We start from the raw sequence: 20,099 nt of genomic DNA on the forward strand, positions 1-20,099 counted from the left end.
TTTCTTTTTCTTCTCTTATTCTTTTATTTTGTTCTTATTCTTCTATCACTTTTATTATATTCTTATTATTATTATTATTATTTTTATACAAAAATCACTGACAATGAATAATTTACTATGAAAAAGTATCTACCTAATATAAGTTTTTTTATTAACCTAACTCGTCGAACCAACAGCACGCATTCTCGACGGAAGCTTTAAAAGTGAACTTCGCGTTTATTTGACTGTTGTTCCTCTCACTCTCTCTTTCTCTTTCACTCTTTCTATTTATCTCTCAGTTACTCTCTCGTATGTAAAGATATGGCGCATGCGTATGTGAGTTACGTAAAATTAGAAATTACTTGAAAACATAAATAAATGAACACTTGGAAGATGATAACCGGGACTAAAAGAAACAATTTCTAATGTTTTAAATCTATACTTTCTATACACACACACTCCTTCTTTCTCTCTCTCACACACAACACAACATACACACACACCCACCATACATAAACGCGTACACTTACGTATATTCTAACATAAAAAACCGATATTTCTATTTTTGTCGGATATTCTTACGTTCGATTGAAGATAGTAATAAATCGAAAATAATGAATTAATTAGCTATCGATATTTTACCTAATTATTTTATATACACCTCGCGTATACACTCACGCTTGCCAAATTTATGTAAATATACATATATATACAGTTTTCGATTTGAGGAATATATAGAAGAGAAAGAAAATTTGGCGATCGAAATCGTCGTGGTTACTGCGACATCTGATAATGATCGTTTAAAATGATCGAGCCTAGAATTTCTATCCCTCCATCAATCTTCTTCCCCCTTCTTCCTTTCTTTCTCATTTGTTCACTCACTCACTCACACATGTTCTATCTATCTCAAACTGATTCCCGCACACGCCCTCGCAAAAATCTTCCAATAAATTCACTTATTCGCATATACACGTGCGCACGCACACCACGCTAGCACACAACACATTCCAACAAACTCACTTTATTTTCATACCATGCACACGCGCTTAAAACACACATTTCCAACAAACTCGTTTTATTTGCGTACAACACGTTCATACGCGAATATAACACACTTACTGATAAATTTATTCACGTACTAGTGTGGTACGCAACGCGCACATATACATACTTCCACAAATTCGTTTTCACATACACGTAGCATTTATAACGTACTACTAATACATTTATTCACGTACTGCACAAGCGCACTCATAGTATACGTCCAACACTCGTTTATTCACATATACGTGTACCCGCATTTATACTACACACTTAATAAATTTATTCACCTAGTAGTGAACACGCATTCATACATACATTCTTCTCAACAAATTCACGTTCATTTATTTACATACGTGCATTCATACACACACAACTTACAGATAAACTCACTTATTCGCTCATACATACATACACGCCATTCCACATACCATATATATATATATATATATATATATATCTGTCTCTATCTTTTTGACGCCATGCCAATTGCTTCGCACCCCGAGTACGCGAGCACTCGTGTCTACAGCACCGATCAAATCCGATTAAGGTCGACCGCTCAACAACGACCACGACGATGACGACGACGACGTGACGTTCAAACGTTGAAAACGAACTTAATGAATCTTCTTGATCCTTCTTTTGACTCTCCTCTACTAACGTATTTTTGATATGTGTAACATCTTTTTTTTAAGTATCGTTTTAGTATCGCATTCGTTCTTTTTTTCTTTCTCATTTTTTCTTTACTTTTCTTTTTTTCCTCATAATATAATTCTAATTTGTACAAATACGAAACGTTGTACTTTTCGTTGAAAAGACGTTTCTCAATTGGTTGATATCATCAAGTTAAAAACATTCTTTCTTTTTTTTAAAAACATAATATAAAATACATATGCGTGTAGTTAAAACGTTACCAGTTATTTTAAGTATGTAAGTACGTGTTATTTTTTTATTTTGCGTATACGGTGTGGAGTAGTATTTAAATTTGTCCTCTCGTTTTTCTATTGTGGTTATTTAATATGGATAATTTAAAATGATAAGAATTTGTACTTTCTTTTTGTTGTTTTTATGCTAATCTGTTCTGATGAAAATCAACGTGTAACAATTCGAGCTTATAAATCAACTTGATATTCACTTTAAGAAACGATCCATAGGATTTGCAGAATAAACTAAAATAAAGAAGATATAAATATACGTCCACCTAGTTGGTCTTTATGGAGTTACCAAAATATACTCTGTGTATTGCGAATGCCCTCGATCTTTTGATATTCGAGTTATACTGAAAGTTTCCCTTGGAACTAACTAAACAATCGAATTTGTTATTTTTCATTGAATCGATTGTTATTGATCGAAATTTTTTATCAATCAGATACGAGTGTATTAAACTATTACAAATGACACTGTTGATTATTTTCCATATGAAAAGTAGGACAAACATTTTATAATAATTAATAATTTTGATAATATTCTTTGAATTATTATATTACAAAAAATGATATATACATTAAATGTTAGTTTTAAATAAAATAATATATTAACCCCAATATATACTCTGGAAGAAATATTTTACCCGCACCTGTTATTTTCCTGACAAGATTTAATTTATAATTTTTGTTAAAGAATAAATAATGTTATCGAAATTTATTTATATATATACCATTACGTTTACGAACCGATAATTATTTGTATTTAAATAACAATGATTCCTAAAGCGAAGCCTCCTCCAAATTTGAAGACAAATTTAAAATGGCGCCGCTTCGGATGTCCTCCAGCGGAAAGAGTTAATATTTTAAAAAATATATTTATCGTGATTCCAATAATATAAATATTAATTCCATAAATGATGTTTTTTGTAGAAAAATTCAATTCTATAAATAAAAAACGAATAGTATGTTTAATTCTATTTTTCATTATTAACGAATAAAAAGAAAGAAAATGTCCATCATGTCAACGAACCACGCCATGACGAAATGCATCAATTTCATTCGTAATCTTATAAATACTTTAAAAGAAACTCCTCCTATTTTACTAGAAAAATATTCTACGAAATATTCTTTGTAGCATTGGACTTTTACGAGCGAAATAAAGAAGCAATAAAAAAACCACCTCCATGTTATCCCTTATTTTATTTTAATCCGTAATATTTCTATACTTTGTCGAAAACGAGGAATAAAAGAAAAAAAAAGAGGAAGAAACAACAAAAACAGAAATAAAAACAAAAATTGGAGGAGGAGTAAGAAGGGGTGGAGTATCAAAAAGAAAAGAAAAGAAATGGCGGGGAAGGGGGAGGGAAAAAATGCCGGAGCTTATTGTCGAAGTGAAAAATTGGAAAGAGGGCGGGGCCTGACGGTAACGTCCCATTGGTCAATGTCAAGTACCCGCCCACTAAGCTTGTACGTGCTCATTGGCCGACGTGTATGATCTTCGATAACAAATCCATACATCCAAATAAAAATTCGTGTATTTTCCTTTCATTTTTGTTTTTAACTTTCCACCAGGCACAATTGTTCATTTGTTTATAAATAGTTTTTTTTTTTTTTTTTTTTTTTTTTTTTATGTGTAAACTTTTTTTTTCAAATTTATAATATACGAAGAAACAAGGATAATGATGATTTATCGCAATGTAATCCCGATAATGATCAATTATAACACAACAACGAATAACATACGGATAAAAATAAATTTATATAGTAAAATGTATATGTAAAGAAATCTGTTAATTCGTAATAAATAAGCTTGAGTATTAAAATAATCATATAAAAAGAGAGAGAATAACGAACAGATTGAAATTAATAAGCCGATTATTATACTTCAAACGTTAAATGGAATACTAACATAAAAACACGTTAATCTTGCGTTCCCAATTAAGAGATTCTATTTCTCTCCCTCTCTTTCTCTCTCTCTCTCTTTCACGATGACCTCAGATTCCATTAAAATTCATATTTCGTTTTAATTTCCGTATGTATTTAGATACTAGACTCCTATCGATGGAAATATCCTTCGAAAAGGAAAATAATGATGTTGATGAAGAATGAAGAAGAGAAGAAGAAAAGAGAGAGAGAGAGAGAGAGAGAGAGAGAGAGAGAGAGAGAGATGGGAAATTCGAGAACGACATGGTTCTTTCGTTAGGTGGGTATCAAGGTCGAGGTTGTTGTCAAGGTCAGGCTGTACTTGTCGTTAAATCCTGAGCCTCGAGACTCTGAGTGGAGAACACCAGCCTACGCCTCTCCACCACCTCTTTCACTCATTCCACCACCACCACCACCTCCTCCTTCTCCTCCTGTTCTCTATGTCGAAAGCCTCCAGGTATTGATCGCTTTTCACCCACCAAACTCGACCAATCCCAGCCGATCTTGCATAGTAACCAACAACGCGCACCACCACCACCACCACCACCACCGTTCGTTTCTTTCCGAACGTAGCCGACCTAACCGACCCTTTTACGGGTCGTCGAAATTTTGTCTAATCAATTCTTTATCGAGATAAATTTTTTCCTTCGAAACAATAAGTTAGTTATAAAATACAAAGGGATCGTGAACCACTACCAGCAGCACCACCACCATCACCAGCCAAACAGTTCACACGGCGATTTTCTTAACGAACTTAGAAGGGATTAGAAAACTGGGATACTCTAACTTAACCTCGAGAAAATTGTCTTCATTTGTCTTCATTATAAACAAGAGTTTTGAGGAAAAATCTTTCATTCGAAAACGCGAGTTTTCTTTAAATTTTTATATTTTATCCTTGAATTAAAAAACACTTTCTTCCTTTATCGATCTAATCGAACATTTTGCCGATTTTTTTTAAATTTTTGTTTTTAAATCTTTTATCGAAAACTTGGAAAATTATTCGTGTTTTAATCTGTCAAATGGAAATAAATAAATAAATGAATATATTTAATAAGAAATAAATTGTATAGGGAAAAAGAGTTGAAAAATTCTATTACGCGTGTATGAATTATTTACTTTTATACGGGTTATCTTAAAAATCACGAATAAATAGGAAAAAAACGACGGGGGGTAAGGTGTATTTTATATAAAATTTCTATCTGGAATAAAAGAAAATCAATCGAAATCGTAGCAGAGATTGTCATGGAAAAATTGTCGAAGAATATTGAATTACGATCCGTAGTGAACAAATAAACAGCGGGAGGACGACTAAAAGGTGGGGAAGGGGGAGGGTGGAAGACAACAAAGATAAAGAAATGCTTGGAATTTATAATCGAGGAAAGTTCTCTTTTACGTAAAATAAAATCGTAAACGCGTAAGTACTGGCGGTGGTAAAAACAACTTAAAACAAAAAATAACAAATAAAAAAAAACTACGCAAGAGAAAAAGTTTATTCGAAAAGAAAAATAAATAGTTAATAAAAAGAGATGGAGGTCGAAAGTCATGGAGGAGAAAAAGAAAAAAAAAAAAAGGAAGTAAAGGAAGTAAAGGAGTATATATAAATAAGCTAATATTTGCGGTACAAATCAAGTAGTAGGACGACCTTGATAAGTACCAGACCAAATGCTAACACAAATGAGTCAGTTTTACCTATGAATGATATCATTCCCTTTTGAAAAGGTTACTCTCCCCCTATGTTCTCCAATTCCCCAGAGATATTCCAGAAGGTTCCTATTTCAATATTCACCAAACTACGCATACATTTCTATATATATATATATATATATATGCATACAAAAAATATCGAAATCTTTTGACGGCTTTTTTCCCAAGAAATAAAACATGATAGAATAATAAAACTTCCCTTTAAATATATCCAAAATATCGAAAAAAAGGCGTGGGATGATACGATCCAATAGGAGGTTGCGTACGATTATTAGGGGGAAGTCCCCTAGCGGCGGACACTCATATTATCTCAAAAAATGACAACGTGAACGATTCAAAAACGGGTGAAAGGGGTGCGAAGGAGGGGCGTAGTGATACAGGGTCATACGATCTAGTTTATCGGTGACACTGAAAGCAACATCAAGAACGGTCGATTTCTGTTTTCGACGGGAAGACACTGCATTAGATCAGATTCAGGTAAGTATTACAGCTACATTTCTGTGTTTAAATCTTTATGGTATTTGTTAATTAAAGTAGGGTTCCATTATTATTCGTTGTCTATGAAACTTTTTGTTGATTTTCAAAACGGATTAGGTATAAATATTTTCAACTGAAAAACGAGAAATAATATTGAAATTTGTTCATTCGAAATTTCGTTTTTAAAAAAGAAGGAAAAGGACAAAAAATAAAAATTGTCTATTGCCAATTCTTAATTCGAAGATCTTTTAATATCTATCACCAAATTCATGATAATTCTGGAAAAAGAAAAAACAATATCTCAATTAATTTCTGAATCTATTCTAATTATAATCTTTCTATATGTGTAAATTAATAAATTACTTGCGTTGTTTTACCTGTGTACAGTTCGACTGTTAAAAACAAACTAAAATATAATGGTGAAATAAATCTCACGATCGAATGAAAAATATAAACATTTTATATTCAGAAGACAATGAGAATACGAGGATGTCAGCGAACTAAAATGTTTTTCCGATGATAAAATTCAACTTACGTTGCATATTTCGCAAAAATTTTTCAATAGAATTTTCTATGCAATAGGAAACTTTAAACGGAAAAAGAAAATTTGTTTACCGTTGCGAACATTTTCGAATAAAATGTTTTATATATATATATATTTTGTTTCATTCTAATTTTCGATAGGATCCTCCTGAAAAGGAAATAAATTATTTCCAAATAAATAAAGTAACGTTGATTCATTTAGTTAAAAAAAGAATATGTATATATAGAAATAAATTAATCGTTAACCGTTACGAACATATTTTCGAATGAAATTTCTTTTTTTTTTTTTACATATATCGAATTTTATACCATTAAATTTTTTTTCCTCCTAATTTTCTATAGGACATAAAAAGAAGAAGAAGAAAAAAAAAATAGAAGAGAAAGACAAATTTCTAATCAAGATGATAGTAATAGTAGTAGTAGTAGTAATGGTTCTTCTTCGATCGTAAGGATAAACACTTAAAGAAAAACGTAGGAAGAAATTTATTTGTAATCAAGTCTTCGTAGAAATCGAAAATAGAAAGCGGCGGGGGGGGAGAGGATCGATTTAACGACGGCATTGCTTACAAATAAAACCTTCGAAATTTCTGTTGTAATAATTGGTCAAAGAATTCCAATTTCTCTCTCTCTCTCTCTTTCTCTCTCTCTCTCATACTCATTCTACAAGGAAACTCATTTCCCAGGTCGAGTTACGTGGACAACGATGACAACGAAGAAGACGAAGGTAACTCGACGTTTTTTCCGTGAAAAATATCTGAGAAAAATAAAAAGCAAGAAGGATGAGGGGGTCGAGAGGATCTTTTGGTCGGAGAAGGGGGGAGTCGGGGGATCAGGGGGGAAGGTGAATACAGGGATATCGGAAATAGGACAAAGACGAAAAAGAACTACGCGAGTAGAACGGAAAATAAAGTGAGTGAAAGAAAGAGAGAGAGAGAGAGAGAAAGAGAAAATAGGTGAAAGAAAAAGACTGACTGACTGAGAGAAAGAGATATACGTGAGAGTAACAGAAGAAAAGAGAAAGGGAGAAAGACGATGTGGAAGAGAAAGAGAGAAAGAGAAAAAAATATACGACGGAGAAAGAGAAAAATGAGAAAAAAAATAAATACGTGAGAGAGAGAGAGAGAGAGAGAGAGAGAGAGAGAAACAATGTGCGAGAGAGAAATAAAATGTGTTTACTGAGAAAATGAGAAAAACGAATAAGTAAGAGAGAAAAGAAAAAGGTGAAGAAGAGAAAGAGAAAAAGGGAAAAGAAAGGCGGTGATGATAGAAGAGTTGTAGAAGAGTGGGATGAAGATAAAAAAGAAAAAAAGAGAGAGGCGTGGATTAGAAAAGAAAAGAGTTACATTGACGTAGATGTCGACGACCTTGACGTTGTCGTCGTTGGTGGTGCCTCCAACTAAAAACAGCAACCTACCACCACCCATCCACCCCTCCTATCGCCTTTTTTCGCAAATCGCAACCGCCCACCGACAGTGTATGATCGTTCAAGAAAGTAGGCCATAGTGATCGACACTATTCGCTAGTGTTCATCTATCAATAGAACACCACCACTTCGATTATTCCCTTTTTGTACTACAATAATAGGAAGGACACGCATGTACTACGATTATGGGAGATCACAGTTGAAATTTTCTCTGTGTGTGTGTGTGTGTGTGTATTGGGAGGGGAAGGGGGATTATTTTGTTTTTATTTTCTTTAAATTTGATTCGTTCGATTATCCATTAAAATCTTCGATTTATTTGACACTCGTGATCTCAAGAATCGAGAATGATCTCGCGAAAGTCTATTTTATATATGTAATACTTCTATACTTTTATTCTTATATATACTTGGTTTACGTGACGTGAACGGGTATTGAATAATTATGAGATTTTATTGGATATCAAATCTACATAAATATCAGCATTCGTGTCTACGAATCTATTGAAATATATATGTTCAAAATTGTTATATTAAAATTTATACAAAAATTTATATACGCGGGTGAGAAGTTGCAAAATCTAACGTAACCAATTCTCATAAATATGTCAAAAGAATAAAAAAAAAAAAATTACAAATTTAAATCACCCATGGACAATAATATAATAATTTAAACAATTAATTATATAATTTAAACGCGTATCTTTTTTTTATAGTATCAAATCGCAGGATTGTGGTAAAATATCGAATGTTTCTTGAAGAAAAAAAAAAAATAATAATAATGACATTTTAATCGATCGCGAATTATTAAACCTTCTCCTTTTAATAGACTATTAAGACCTATCAGCAACTAGCCACTATCCCTAAACGCAAACATATCGCCATTGTTATAACAACGATTCTATTATAGCACGTGTCACATATTGGATTACTTTGGAATCCTCTTACGAAGCACACAGCTTTCAAGGTTGCACGAAAACCTCTTTGATATTACCTTCCTTCCTCCCTACCTTCATACGAAAGGGTTGTGAGTTGAATTCTGTTGGTTCTCTATGCAAATAATCATCTTTCTACGAAATATAGAACTCATTTCTAAAGCACCCCAGCCCGTTTTCAAAATTTCTATGCAATGCGATGTACATGGATCCTTCTATTTTCTTTTCTTCTCAATTCTTTCCACGATTATACGAATTTTTCGATATCCGGATAAAGAATGAAACTGTTCTTTTCTTTCTTTCTTTTTTTTTTTTTTTTTTTTTTTTCAATACAAATATTCAACAAAATGTTATTATTTTTGATATAAAAAATATTGTTTCTCTTTTTATATCAACAACACACAACACATTTGTAAATGAATTATATACACAATAATCATATTTAATCCTAATGCATGAAACATACTAATCACGAGATATATCGTGTTTCCTATCTTCTATCAGTCAAGAATAATATAGATTAACTGATTTTTGAATTTTTGATAATTCAATATTAATATTATTCTAAATCTTTTCAAATATAAATATATTTCGATATTTAATTTAACCATAATTGTTCATATATATATAATAGTTAATTTTATTGCACCATTTGTTCACGATAATGATAATAATTGCGTGTAGAACATTTTCAAAATTTATCACCACGCTTATGATAAATAATTCAAACGAAATTCTGCGAACGACTCCTTCCTACTCGGCGACTTTTTATCGCCAAAATATTTCGATTTCCTTTCGATGCACGTTTGACCTAAATATAATAATAATAATAATAATAAAAAAGGATAAGGCGAGTATGAGGTAGTAATGGACTGACGGGATTCTAGAAAGGGAAAAAAAATGTAAAATAACGTTTAGGTTAGACAGTGGCCTAAATTTGGTCCCCGAAGCTGACCTCAAATATTTCTTCAGTTATGGCACGTGCTTGTTCGTTCGTTCGTTCGTTCGTTTCATCGGACCGAAAAATAGAGGAACAAAAAAAAGGAAAAGAAAAGAAAAGAAAAGAAAGGAAAAAAAAATAGGAGAAGGTAAGCAGTAATAGTTTGGCGAAAAAAAAGTAGGACGCGTTAATGAATATCCTTATCAAACCTACGGCCTATCTTCTTCTTTATTTTTTTCTCTCTCGTTAACTCATTCCAGACGTCCTGTATTATTAATATGATTATTATTATTATTATTATTATTATTATTATTATTATTATTATTATTATTATTATTATTATTATTATTAATGTCTTATTTTTGTTTTATTGATCAATACGATTGCAAATGTATAATTTAGATACTGAACTACAAACGCAAACTTCGAATACACCTGGACGTATAATTTTCTTTATTCTTTTTCTCTTTTCTTTTTTTCTACATTTCCCTTTGAAGCAATCACCCCCCGTTTCGTTTTGTTTTTTATTTTCCGTTGTTCGTAAAAGAAATTAAACGATTGAACACACACTGGTACTTCAGAATACTTTATTTTATATTTTTCTAATAAAAAATTGGAAAAGAATCAAAGTTCCTTATCGAACTGTTATCAATTTTTAAAACATTATTTACCTATACGATTTTATCAAAACGAATAGAAAAATGATGTACGCGTTTGAATTTAATTTTCGAATGATAACCGATTCGAGGACGATAAATTACTCGATTATTTTATTTTTTTTAATTGCTTTTTTTCGTTCAAAATAATACGATCTTCCAAAATGAACATAGCGTAAATAAAATACTTACTTTTTTTTTATATAAAATTATTTTCACATTTCTCCCACGATATGATAAAAAGGAATTTAATGTAACTACAGGATAAGCAAACGTCGAAGCCAATTATCTTTTGAATTTAAACATTGACGATCAAACATTATCAGAATTATAGACCCTCAATTCTTATCAAACATATAACCATATTAATACGATCTTAAGAGAATTGGTTTCTGATACATAAGATATTCCGGAAAGAGGACAGAATAATTTCCATATTATTACAAAACAAAGAAAATATTTAAATGGTCTACTCGAGTTATAATAGAAGACTTTTGTATATTCTATGGTAGGTGGGGGATGGGGGGATTTGAAAAGATTTTTTTAATCTCAACAAAGAAGAAGAAGAAGAAGAATTATTATTTGATTTAAAAAAAATTTTTCTTTTTTAAATTTAACCTAGTAGTGACCGAGAGTAACCTCTCGAGTGCAAAAGGTTAATGTTTATTTTTTTTTTGTATTATTCAAGAATTATAAAAACGTATAAAGGAATATTTAATAGGTTTATAAAATTTCCATTTGACGGATTATTCGTATTCATCAATTTTCAGGTGAGTGATTTTACGTAAGAAGTAATTCAAAGAGGAAGATCATTTTCAAATAAAGCCAGGATCATAGAGAAGCTTCTCAATGCGTCAAAATAATAGCTCAACTTCTCCCAGCTACCATCCCATTACAACTAAATTGGATTATCGAGTTTTTGACGTTCAGCAATTAAGACCCTGTATATATCCTTCTTAATTAAAAAAAAATAAATAAATATATATAGCGGATGAGAACGAATATAGTTCAACGTTTTCTTTTCAAAAATACTATCAATGATAAAACATTGTACACAAAATAATATTAATCAAAATTTAATTATTCAAATACAAACTATGATAGATGAGTTGAAAAGTTTTGCACCCTACCAATGGAAACGATTTAATTCTTTTCCTCGCTTTTTATTTTATTTTATTTTATTTCGCAAGAAAAAAAAATAAAATAAAAACAAATTTAAAATATTTTCTCCGATATAAGACTAAAAACTTTTTATAAACATAATATTCAAAAATCACCGGTTGGCCGCAGAAGCACGGGGCGCCCACGAAAACGATGGTGCGACAATTTAACAGTGCAATAGGCAAAAAAACGTCGTTACGAAACAGGCAACTTGCCTAAACTAAAGAATGAAGAAGAAGAATAATATTCAAAAATAAAATTATAATATGCATTACGTTTGAAAATAATTAAACAAAAATTCATTTGCAAGAGATAACAACGACGAATGTTCGTGGAATTGAGGAGGGAAGGGAAAAAAAGGGATGGGGGAGGGTGAGTTAGGGGATAGGGAAATTTTGTACATTTGAATTTCGTTCCGAGGAAGGGAAGGGGGGAGAACATCTGCATTGAATTAATCAAGAGCCCAAACGTCATCAGGAATTGACAAATGATCTTCCGCATTGTCATTCATCTCGCCAATCAGCCGAGAAAGATTTTAATCGTTTTGTTCGTTGCCTCCCAATTCCACCCACCCTCCTCTCCTCTCCTCTCCTTTCCCCTTCATCAACCCTTTCCCGAAACATTCTCCCAATGCTCCATTAGCGAACGAGGAACATTTTCCAAAATAGACCTTTAACCTTTTATCTCGACTAAAAGTAATTACAGTTTTGTTACCTTTCTCTTTCTCTTTCTCTTTCTCTTTCTCTCTCTCTCTCTCTCTCTATCTCTCATTTTTTTTCTATTTATTTTTCCTCCGCCACCCCCCGGAGAAAAAATTAAACAATTATTTTATCCTCGCGGAGAGAGATCGGCTCGGGGTTGTTAAATTTCACACGCCAATCTTTTTCGAACTTTTTTTTCTTTTTTTTATTGTTGTTAATTAAATTGAAACCATCGCGAAGAGATGAAGTTCGTTCTTGCAACGTAATATCGTTGAGTATAATTTTGGCAAAAAGATACAAAATCTGTTGGTTAGGTTTGAACCTTTTTGCGGAAAAAAATTTGTATTAGAGAATATTATTTGTGTAATATTGAATATATATTTTGTAATGTAATGCAACTTTAACTTTAACTTTAACAAAAAAATGACATAAATATACGTAAATTTAATATACGAAATCTGTGAATTCTATAGTATGCGGAGGAAAAGAAAAAAGAAAAAAAGAAAAGTAATAACATTGTAATCATTTTGCAGAGAATCTATTTTTATAGTATGCAATTGTCACGTTAAGAATTAATCCCATTGACGGTCAAATTTGAATGAGTTCAATCCAATAGGGAAAGAGTAACATCGTTAAAATCGCATTGATAATCTGTTAAATCGAATCACGGTGAATGAGCACGACCGCGTGTATTTGCGTCGTCAAACAATTTCGAACAGATGCGCGAATAAAAATCCTTTTAACTGGAAATACTAATTCGAATAATCGTCAATCGAGCCTTGACTGTTATTTATAATTTAACCGACGCGAACAAGGGAAAGAAAGAGAGAGAATCATAATTAAAAATAAAATAATCTGATATTCTGCTAATGATTCTTAAATTTTTTATTTCCAACTGTTGAAAAATTGAAAAAGAAAAAAGAAAAAAAATTATAGGAAAGAAGTAAAATAATCTGTGAGAAATTCTATTAATAATCCTAAATACAACCGAATATTTTCAAAAGATACCGTGCGAATGCAAATGTGGATTAACAGGAAGAATTTGAACATAAATCAAATCAAAAATGTGTACAACTAAAAATGAAAAGAAACTAAACAGAAATATTATATAAAAGAAAAATAAAATGATCTTAAATTCTATTAACAATCCTTTATACTCATCCCTAACTATTTCTATAGCTACCATGCAAATACAAATGGATTAACAACGAGAATTGGGCATAAACCATGACGAAGATGACAAATGAAAAATTAAAAAGAAATAAGTAACGAAAAATAAAGAAGAAAAATGATTCTATACTCCGTTAACGATCCTAAATCGAATTTTCTTATCCTTCTTCTAAAAGTGTACACACAAAATATTCCTTTAACTAATGCAAAATGAATAAACAAGAACAACAACAATAACAACAACAACAACAACAACAACAAGACGAAGAATAATCGGATAAAACTTCGAAATCGAATAGTTTGAAAAAAATGAAAATAAAGAGACAGAAGGTGGACAAAAAAGTAAAGGTAGAAGGTTTAAGGGGTTATACGCAGTTTGAATTTTTAAAAAATCGATTTTTTTTTTTTGCATTTTCGGAATGTACATATATTTAAGTATATTCTCTGAAAATTTCAAATCGATCCGACAAATATTCTTCACTTCATGTAAGCTGCAAACAAAAATTTTTAACTATGTGTAAACGTCTCTTTGAAACTTTAAACGCGTTTTTCTCAAAACGGTATTTTCAAAGTCGGTGATCTCGATTTTGCAAAAATGGCTTAACCGATCGGTTTCAAATTTTTACACAATCTTCTTAGATATATTCCTCAGGTATTAAGTATAAGGAATAATTTTTAAAAAATTTATTACTATTTTTTTGTAACAATTTAGAGCGAAAATTTTAGTCAAAAACAACAACTTTTTTTCAAATAGACGCCATTTTGTCAAAAATCAAAATTTTTAAAATTCCTCTCGTTAATACCTGCATTAATCTATCCTTTAAAAGAATCCACCATATTTTTTAATTTCGGATAATCCAAACCGCCAAAATGGAGATCACCGCCAAACGTCTTTTTTTAGAGGACGTTCAGGAAATCATCTACAGGAGCAGTGCAGATTAATATTTTTACAGAATCGGCGCGCTATTGTATTCTCAAAAGTTCACTCTATTTGAATTACCAACAATTTTTTTTGAGAAATAAAAACTGTTTCTAGAAAAAATTCATGAAAATACGTCTTTTTAGAGCCTCGCAACTGCGTATAACCCCTTAAGGAAGGGTATGGTTTGAGAAGGTAAGACGTATGGGGGAAGGGAGTAGGGGGTGGGGAGAGTTGAGACATAGATAAAAGGTAAAAGGAAAAGAAAAAAAAAGCTATCGTTTTAATTCGACGTTAATGCAAAGTACTCGGTTGGGTAGCTCGGGCTCGAAGGTGAAGGTTATTATCCCCAGGTTGGCAGAAATCCAACGACTGAGAGCATTTGAGAAGAGAGGAGAGCTTTCCCAACGCACTTAACCCGCGGTGAATTGAAAAGCGATAAAGCTTCTCTAGTTCTCTCTCTCTTTCACCTTTCTCCTTTCTCCTTTCTCCTTTCTCCTATTTCGAACTCTCTTTCCATCTTCGACAGCATCCACCAGTTGTTTCCAACGAATATACCAAACGATTTTCACTTCCCCTTTTGTACCTCATTTTCTTCTACTTTCGTTTATTCTCAACAATTAAAAGTAGTAATCCACAAGGTTACAAGAAGTTCTGTACCTTTTCTTTTCTTTTCTTTTTTTGGAGTTCTTTTTTTTTGTTTGAAAATCTTTTACAAGATTAGTTCTCGCATTATTCGTCGCTAATTCGAAAACATGGTTGAAATATATACGTCTTTTAAATTGTTATTGGTTTGTTATTAATTTTATCAATTTGAAAATTTATATTTTATCAATTTATAGAGAAATTTTGTATTGATTATAATAATTGTATTAATACTTATTTAATACATACATACATACGTACATGTATGAATGCATAAATGGCGTGCAGATAAAAGTTCAAAAGAAAAAACAAGCTCTTCGAGGCGTATAAAAACATTTATATTTTTCACAAACAGAAACAAGGAGAAAGGAAGAGAAAGTAAAAAGAAAAAAAGAATAAAGAAATTTGAACGAATCGAATATACAAAAATTCTCTCGATCGATTTTTATTTTTTACTTTTATTATATTTTCTTTCCATTTCAATAAAATTCCACTCGTATCGTTCGTGATTTTATTCTTCTATTTTCCCATTGTTCAATTTTTTTTTTCTTTTTTATTTTTTTTTTGACAAAAAATAGAATAACAAATTAAATGATGCAACTACGAGTGAGTGAATATTAAATAAAAATCTCGTCGAAATGGAGAGAGAATTCACGATGGAATATTGCAAAAGCGTGAAAAGAAAAAGATAAATTGGGAAACAATAACTAACATAGTAAAATTATATATATATAAAAAGAAAAGAGAAAAAAATAAGCAAATTATCGACAAAAGCGTCTAAATATTATACGTATAAATATTTACAATGCACGCACACGTACACGCGTGTATGCGTGATGCACGTGTACGTAAACGTATCAAGTGTTATATCTCACCAACTGATAAAATTCGAGAACGAGAATATCGTTTCGATTTAACTTCGATCAATTGGATTTGGAATTTAACGCTTAACACGAGAATGCGTTAGCGGATCGTTTTGTAATCGAATAAAATTCAATTTTAACCCATCTAATACGTGAATCACATGGTTACGTTTTAAACAATTCGAGAAATTATTGTTATAGGATCGATCGATAGATCGATTGATCGGATTCAATTCTTGCTGTTCGATATTATATCTAGAAATAATCGAATTAATATTATTATTCAATCAATTTGAATTTACGATTCAAAAAAAAAAAAAAAAGAGAAATATACCTACACCTTGTTACGTTTAACAAGTCGATTATAATTCCTAACGATTTTGTTTAAAATTAAACTGTTTATTTGTATTATTCTTTTACATGGAGAGAAAGAGAGAGAGAGAGAGAGAGAGAGAGAGAGAAAGAGTAACAAAACCTCAGTGTGTGTGTATGTGTGGAGAAAAGTTAGAAAAGAAATGAAAATAATTTCCAACGCGAATAATTATTACACGAACTTTTTTGATTTATAACTCTTAGCTAACAATATGAGATTTATTTTTAACAATTTTTCCAAATTAATACTACGAGATACTCGTGTCTTGATATTAACATTATTATATTTTATCGAAATCACAAATCACAATAATTTCTAAAGAATAAAATATAAAAAAAAAAATAAAAGAAAGCAAAAAAATATTATTCCAATGTTTTATTAATAAAATAAACATTTCCGAACGATATGATATACTCCTTTTCATTACTACGATTATTTGTGACAAGGGGGGAGTGAGTTGGGGGAATTTTTCTGTATGATGTAACATAACATCCTGCGAAATAAGTGAGATCTGTGCATATAATCCATAGCTGGATAGATCCATTAGAAACAAAGCATTTAGACACTCCTCGTGTTAATTGTAATGAAACTTAGATCGTTAGTATGGAACTTGCATTAAACGAACCATTAGGAAGATTGAAAAGGTATAATAGCGAGTTGAGTATAGAGATAATTCAATAGAAATGAGCACTTGCTGCTAATTTCTAACGTAAATTAGGAAATTATGAAACAAAGATAAAAATAAAGATAAAGATATATATATAGATAGATAAAAAGAAAGAGAGAGATGGATATATTATTCCTAAGATTTATTATGCATCCTAACGACTCAGCAAAAAAAATTCTCTTTTCTATTTGTTTCTTTTTTTTTTTTTTAAATGGAAAAGAAACAAATTATATTCTTCGTTTAAGTAGAATATTAAAAACGGAAATAATCCCCGAACGTGTAACTGTAAAGAATCTCAACGTTTGCTACACAAGTTAATAAGAGCATACTATCCCCCCTCGTGGAAACGACGATGATTATCTTACTTAGAAACCATAATTGCCGACCAACGTGCGACGTGAAAATCGTTTTTATCGTACCGAGCATCGTACTGTAAGTTAATGTCTATTTAATCGACGTAAATCTAAATAATCTCCATTAACCAACCACGAATTGCATATACAACATGCATTATGATATAATAAAGATTACGAAAAAAATAAATAAAAAGAAAAATGAAAAAGAAATTAAAGAGAAAGAGAAAAAAGTATTACATTAGTTTGTATTAATTGATGTTCGATTAATTTGAAGAACGTGTATTTGGTGTATTTGTTTCTTTTTTTTATTATTTAATTAAAAAATATTATATTAAATATGCAATATTAAATTTGAATTACAATATATTTGATTGTAATTATTATAATAATTGTATAAAAAATATTTCAAACGTTTTTATCACACACGCATATATACGTAAAAATATTTATACATATATATGTATAAAAAATTTTTTTTTAATTGTTTTAATATCATACTTAAAAACGTTTTCAACCTATTCACTTATTTTTAAAATTAGAAAAAAAAATCACAGATATAATTATTAGCTTGTATCTTTGAAATTATCTTCGATTATTAAAGTTATTTAACCATTAACAATTTGTATTCTAATCAAATAACAAATCTATCGTTTCATTATGTGACTAACGTTTGTGTAAATAAGAAGAAGGAAAAAAATAACAAGCATTACAATAAATATAAATCTTGAAAACGTCGTAAGATCTCGTCTACCTTTGGAAATATATACCTAAACGATTTAAAAGAGGTAAAATATATAAGAATCTTATCACTCAAAATCAAGCATCTTTTAGGATCGTAACTCAACGTGAAAGCTCGATTATGCGAATAATCGTCGTCTAAGTATCATTTTACAATGATGATGATAATGACGATGATAATCAATCTATTGGCTTACATTCCAATAGGTTTGTTTCTTTTTTTTTGTTTTTAGCATCGTTAAAAAAATACGTCACGTCGTCGTCGGAGAAACACCATCACAACAATAAATAACATTAATAACAAAAATAATGATAACGGTTACAGCACATTTTGACACTGCAAAAAAAAACTATATAAAAAGGAAAAAATACAATTACGGATTTTCCTTTTTTTGTTCGTCGGTTTACGCTTACCAAATATTGCACCATGCGTAAATTATTCTAATTAAAAAAAAAAAAAGAAAAAAAACTTAAGACACGACCATGAGAATGTTAATCGGAAATTTAGTTAAAAAAGTAATTTTACAGGAATTAATCAAAAAATGAGAATATTGAGATTACGCGGCGAATGAAAGGAATGAAAAAGTTAAATGAAATAATTACGTTTGAAAGAGAGAGAATGATAGAGAGGTAAAAAGATAGAGATGGATAGATCGAGATTGGAATAAAAAAAAGATAAAATCATAAGGTCGCAAAAACTCGAGAGAGACAAGTAGAGAAAGAAAATAAAAATAAAAAAAAGAAAGAAAGAGAGAAAAGGAAGTAGACAAAATGATAGAAGTGGATTAGGAAAAATATGTTTAAATTGAAAATAAAGTTAAGGAGTTAAAAAATAAAATGATTGAAATAAAAATCAAGATAAAAAGAGAGAGAAAGAAAGAAAGATGAAGATCAAAAAATATAAAGATAATGAACAAATCCAAGAAATTAAATAAAACAATATATAAAATTATAAAAATATAAAATATAAAAATCGTTGCAATAGAGAGAATAACCAAGATGTTTGATTTTCCCTACTTATAAAAATGACGATACGCGTCTAATAAACGTCTAATAAAATAATTCTTAAGTATTATTTATTTTTTTATTTTTATTCCGACAAAAATGGCTAATAAAAAAGAAAGAAAATAAAATAAAAAACAAATATAAATATAAATAAAGACAGAGACATAGAGATAGAATCAAAAGTAAATTAATGAAAGAAAAGAAAAATGATAAGAAAAATAATCAAGAGGGGTAAGAAATAAAGGATAAAAAAAAACAAAAACATGAATGAACGAAAGAATGAATGAAAAAATGACAAAAGTGAATGATAAAATGAGAGAGAGCGAGAGCGAGAGAGAGAGAGAGAGAGAAAGAGAAAGATATGAACCATACTCAAGAATGAAATAGCAGGTAGAACAGATAGAAAGAACAAAGTCCGCTTATTGTGGTAACAGCACGAAATAACTCGAACGTATTAAACCCTCACGGAGGTATGGTCGCGAGGTAACTGACGTTTCACCGATGTTCATAGTTGAACGGAAGCCCGCACCCTCCACCACCAACTACCCCTCTTATTCTTCTTCCTCCTCCTCCTCCTCTTCCCTCCTTTTCCATCTTCTCTGAACCACCCTTCTTCTCTCTATCTGTACGAGCCTCCCTCGATGTCGCCATCTAGCCACCCTCCTCGACACCGTAACCATCCCAACGACGTAGATTCCCTCACCCTCTTGCGATATTTAACTTGCGTGCGTGCGCGCGCACACATATTCTAATCACCTCTAATTCCCCCCTACCCCGCCCCACCTATTTTAGATTCTTGTTAGCATACGTTGTTAGGCTTAGAAAGACAAGATTCTTTTTGTTTTTTTTTCAACGATTTCTTCTTTTTTTGAAGTTATACTTCTTTTGGCGCGTTGGGGAAAATGTAATGGGGAGTGATTTTGTTCGGAGCGTCTGGAAAAACGACACCATGAAGTTT

At 30.8% G+C, this 20,099-nt stretch overlaps 1 protein-coding gene and 1 long non-coding RNA gene across 2 annotated transcripts in view; both read right to left on the reverse strand.

Moving 5' to 3' along the window:
- The window catches only part of LOC122519082 (TLD domain-containing protein 2), a 155,324-nt gene that overhangs the window by 123,295 nt on the left and 11,930 nt on the right, over window positions 1-20,099 (reverse strand). The gene's annotated exons all lie outside the window — the stretch shown is intronic.
- On the reverse strand, window positions 27-19,662 carry LOC122519083. Its single transcript, XR_006304242.1, has 2 exons — window positions 19,514-19,662; window positions 27-195 (listed from the first exon to the last, which is right to left on the reverse strand). It is a non-coding gene; the product is annotated as an uncharacterized LOC122519083 (long non-coding RNA).

Source organism: Polistes fuscatus, unplaced genomic scaffold (assembly GCF_010416935.1).
Source record: "Polistes fuscatus isolate 324 unplaced genomic scaffold, CU_Pfus_HIC Scaffold3, whole genome shotgun sequence".
Lineage (NCBI taxonomy): Eukaryota > Metazoa > Arthropoda > Insecta > Hymenoptera > Vespidae > Polistes > Polistes fuscatus.